Source organism: Tympanuchus pallidicinctus, unplaced genomic scaffold (assembly GCF_026119805.1).
Source record: "Tympanuchus pallidicinctus isolate F22 unplaced genomic scaffold, pur_lepc_1.0 scaffold8, whole genome shotgun sequence".
Taxonomy (NCBI): Eukaryota; Metazoa; Chordata; class Aves; order Galliformes; family Phasianidae; genus Tympanuchus; species Tympanuchus pallidicinctus.
The window spans coordinates 49984999-49990142 of NW_026294802.1; the positions used below are offsets into that span (position 1 = coordinate 49984999).

General features: G+C 39.9%; 1 long non-coding RNA gene across 1 annotated transcript; it reads right to left on the reverse strand.

Moving 5' to 3' along the window:
• Positions 1 to 333: 333 nt before the first annotated feature.
• Positions 334 to 4928, reverse strand: LOC128073532 (uncharacterized). The gene is made up of 3 exons (XR_008202753.1): positions 4467 to 4928; positions 3836 to 3910; positions 334 to 1972 (listed from the first exon to the last, which is right to left on the reverse strand). It is a non-coding gene; the product is annotated as an uncharacterized LOC128073532 (long non-coding RNA).
• Positions 4929 to 5144: the final 216 nt, after the last annotated feature.

Consider the following 5144-nt stretch of genomic DNA (forward strand, 5'->3'; position numbering starts at 1 on the left):
CCTAAAGTGCTCTACCTTCTTTCAGTTGGCCTGAGGTCATCTCTTAGACGTGTCCTCCAGCTCAAGTTGGCACCCTTTCCAGTAAGAAGCTTCCAGCAATAGCAGCAAGGTATATGGACAAATAATCCATAAAGTGAAATGTATTACGCTGATTGGTAAAAAAAATAAAATAAAATAAAATAAAATAAAATAAAATAAAATAAAATAAAATAAAAAAATCCTGCAAAATCAAAGAATACAGAGGAAATTTACCTTATGGACTGGAAATGATTGGATTGTCCGATTATGAGGAACCCATTTTTATGAAGATGAAAACTTGGTTGACTGCTCAAGGGTAAAGATGCCATAACATGTTAAAAAATATTAATGAGAATCTTAGAATATATGTTGGGTCCAATTAGGTTAATAACGCATGGAAATTTATCAGAAATGCAAGCTTAACTAGAGGGCTTCCAAGTAAGAAATTTTGCTACAAAGAAACTTGTAGAGAACTGCTCAAAACTGCACCCTGGTTTTCTTTGAAGTGCCCATCAATGGCTTTGAGTGACATATGGCAGAGGTTTGGGAAATGCCAAATATCTCGATCCAAATTATGCCTGTCATGTTTCAGGTTTGATTAGAAGTAATGGGCAAATGTGATAAGATTCATCTTAGATGACAACTGAAAATTTTTCAAAACTATCCAAACGCCTCGTGTTGAAAAAGGGCAATGACCTGATATCTTTGAAGTACAGCATTTCCTGAACAACTGGTGATGGGAAAAACATAGCTACTAGCATTCCTGTGGGTTTCTGTATCCGACTACGCTTGGGGCTGTTGAGCTTTTTCTGTCCAGTGAGAAGAAAGCCGGGAAAAATATTCTGTAATGCTTTCCAAAATTCAGTTTAAGCTTCCGGAGGTGTTTGGGTCAGTTATGCAAACCATTCTCAAATCAACAGAGTAGACAATAGTCCAATTAAAGACACTCAAAATCGGAATTTCAGTACCAGGAAAATTATTGCGTTCCTCAGAACAAAAGCCCACACAGACGAAACCAATCTCTTTTATCACAATAAGTAGATTTTTTTTTTTCTCACAGAAGCAAAAACACAAATAGATGGTGTTTTATTCATTTGAAAGCAATTGAGCCTAGGGACTAATCAGCTGAGGATGAAATGGAAGGATAGTAATCATTCTGAAGCAACTGTAATAGTGGAGCAACATTTTAACTGTCATTTGTGTGCCAGACTCCTCTGAGATGCTGTTTGGTTTTGTTGTTTATTGTGTTGATTTTTTTTTTCCCCAAGAGATGTTGGTTTTGGTAAGTAGGTAAATGGGAAAAGCCCACATTCTGCTTTAAAACTTCCAATCATCTTAGACCACAAATGGCTGCTGACTGGCAATTACCTCAGAGCGAAATGAAACATGAACCATACTGGCAAATGTGACTTCTGTGAAACAGAGTGGAGTACAAAATACATAATTGTTTTCAACATGCAGCTGTCACTATCAGCTATCGCTGTGGTAGGAGGTTAGTTATTGCCCATTGCCAATTACCAGTCTTAGCAAAGCAGAGGCTTTCTGGTTGGTGTGATTCCAAGTGTTTTCTCAGTGATCCTTTTCCTCCATCATGTTCCTCGTTCTCCATTCAGAGAATCTGAGAACAAGAAGTCTGAATGATACCAATGCACAAGCACACATCTGTTGTACTGCCCACTTGACCATGGAAATCACTAGTCTGTTGCTCACAGCCTGCTCTGCACTCGTATTCACTCCAAAACCACTCTTCTGGCCCTCTGTAGCACTTGAGATGACTCAGTTGTCTCCTGGCTCTATTCACAGATCATGCGCTTTTCAGCTACTTTTAGGAGCCCTCTGTTCTTTTTTTAACCACGCATCACAGCCTGGGAGATGACAACGTCCCCGTGATGCACAGGAGAGCACTTCTGCTCATTTTAGATACGTTTCTTCCAGAAGAAGCTGATCGCTGCACCTGGGAATGGGGATATCAAGATGGAATTAGTAGAGATATTTACGGTAATCAACCACTTCTTCTCAGTGCAAGACCCCTGTTGAGCTCCAAATGAGGAAAGTGAGTGTAGAATACTGACAGATATGACCTCAGGATCCCAAACGTTTTGTGTGCCTCAATAAGTTACTTTCGTGAAGAAATGTGAACACAGATTCATTTCTATTTTTTTTTTTATTTTTATTTTTTATTTTTTTTATTTTTTTTTCTTGAATGAACAATATGGTTGTCTGGAAGCAATATTAATCAATAACTAATTTCATAGTTGGACAACTGTTTTTAATGACTTTGTACTTTTGATGCATTGTTACAAAAGGCTTCAGATCATTCCCATAAGAACTTGTCAAGGAAAGGGCAAATTCATTTACTTGTCATCATGTGAGAGCCAAAAGGCTCATTAGGCTAATTAGGAAGAGAATCATTTGGGTTTTTGCTCACTCAAACACAGCAAAAACCTCTTGTTCCTGATTCAGTGCAAGGAATTTGCTGTACCTATCAAAGGAAGGGTGCTGTGACTGGATAAAACAAGTGAAAGCCATCAGAAGTTAGATTCTTTAGTCAAGGTGCAATGATTCATTGTTCATGTCTAAAATGACATCTGCCACAGGAACTGTCAGGTTTTGGCAAGGATTATCTGGCTTTTGCGATCCTTTCTGCTCCTCTCCTACTCTCTGCTTTCTACCCTTTGCATATAGAGTTTTCCACAAATATCCATCACATTTGTGCCCAGAAGTGGCTGCATTTCAGCGGTGCTGTGGTGCTATCATGCTGCCATGTCGTTACTTCTTGTTAGCCAACAATGACCAACAGGGAGTTCATCCAGTGCATATTGCAGGATGTGTAATGACAACAGCAAGTTGCATGCCTCCAATGCCATTCCACAGCTGAAGCAATTTTTTATTGTCACCTCGAAGTTATTTTCTTACTTTTTTTTCTTCCCATCTTAGAATTTGGATTCCCTTGTAATTAATTACAGAGCATCTTTGTGGAGCAGGTGATTTAATCATACAGTGATGCCTGCCCAAAGATTTCAAACAAGATCACAAAAAAAAAAAAAACAGAGACAATATATTCTTTTCAAACTAAGCATGGTTAATGGAGAGTTACACACATCACCAACATCTTTATTTTGTTTCTAAAAGGGATTTGGTACAGAAGACTCCCTGCCTGGGTTTACTGGCAAGTTATCAATGCCAATATCCAACAGCTTCTTAATAAAAGTTCTACTAGAATGAGCTAAATAGCCTGTTTTTAATTCCAAGAGGAGGGAGGCTGATAATGGTTGTGGGTAATGGGGTTTTGTTTCTTATTTTCAGTGTTCTCACATCTGCTAAGCACTGCCCTCTGATTTCACCTGGTATCCTCCTCTAGTGACCCATGGTTATACTTTGGGTCCACAGCCCCCAATTTTCCTGGAGCTCAGAGGACAATGCTGCCTACTCACAGTGCCAAGCATCAGCCCTGGGCAGACAGCCTTTGAACTGGAAGGGGAGCAGTTGTATGGGAAAAAACAAAAACAAAGAGGAGTGCTCCATGTTGGCTCCTCTTCCAACTCTGCTCTTTAAATGTGGTGTTGATATTCCAGCAGCCACTTCCCTCTTACCTGCTCGAGTGTTTTTTGCTTGCATTTCACCTCAGCAAGACCAAGATCATGAAGGAAGAGGAAGGTAACGTTCTTTGTGCAAATGTCTAATTCACTGATACATGGCATCTAGGGAAAGTGCCACTGCCTGCCAACACAAACTCGGCATGTGGACAGTTTCACTTAGGGCAAAAATACAAAGTTAAAATTAAGAAACAAAAAGAGAGATCAAAATATTTTCTCACACTTGTTTCCCACCAGAAGTCTTCCACCTTCCCTTCTGAAACTGCACTTCTTAAAATTGGCCTCTTTATCCTCTGCTAATTAGAAAAGAAAGCAAAAAAACACTGGAATAAATGTCCTAAAATGTCCTAAAATGAAGATAATTTTTTTCTGTCTTGGGTCAAAATATTTTGTAGAATAACCTTGAAGCTCTTTTTTTTTTTTCGTCTCTGATTTTCCTTCAGTTTGACCACTGAACCAAGCAAGTCATTACTTGCCAAGCTTGAGATGCTGTGAGTGCTGACACTGCCGAGTGTACTGGGGATGCAAGCGTAGCATCCTGTATCCATCAATCTAAAAGAAAATTCTTTCTGTCTATTTTTCACCCTCCTACCCCCTTCCCCCTGGTTAAATGAATGAAATTAACTCCACAGCATTACTGTCTGAGGCCTAGAAAAGTTAGTGGAAACTCGAGACTGACTGATATCCTTGATATTCTGCAGGGGAACTCAGCAACTATGGCAGCTCACAAGGAGGGCGGGCTCAGTGCAGAGGATCATCTCTGTTTTGTGACACTGTACCATCCCATAACGGCATCCTGGAGGGCTGGTCCATCATCCAAGCCTCGTTAATTGCCTGCGTCTACGTCCTTACCTACTCACTGGTGGGAGCAGTTCCAGCTGTTAGGAAGCAAATTGGGTGGATCTCTGTCAAGCTGTTAGCAGAGGGAAATGTTCCCCTTCACAAACAGGCTGGTCCCATTTCGTTTTCATCCTAGAGAAGAAAGTCGTATGCAAGAAGTTCAGTAGTGGTAATTAAATAGTTTTCAGCCCAGAAGCCGCTTGTGAGCAGAGAGAAGTGCTGGTGGTTTTGTCCCCCAGATCCCACTCTTTTCCTTTAGGAAACCCAGGCCTGAAGGCTGTTCCACCAACTCTATTCTCTACTTGTTAATCCCCATTCTTTCTTTTTTCCTTCCTTTTAAAAGCAGGAAAATATTCAGCCACTGCTTTTCATATGTAAATTTTTATTGTTACCTTCTTTTTGCCTTTATATTCTGGTGCTTTGTTTATCTAAGAAAAATTGTACATGAGCAAGTAGGAAAACAAAGGCAAAACAAAACAGAACACCGGGCCGGAACAAAACAAAAGAAAAACCTCTTCATCTGAAGGCTTTCAAACGTTTAAAAATGAATTCCTGCCACCAACATTTAGGCATAGGATGTCTGGAAAGAAAAACAGCGTTTACCCCCTGTGTGCATTCACACTCTCCGTCTCACAGTCTCCCACTTGTTTACTTCAGCTCTTGTTTTACATAAACTTTTTATTGGCGGTG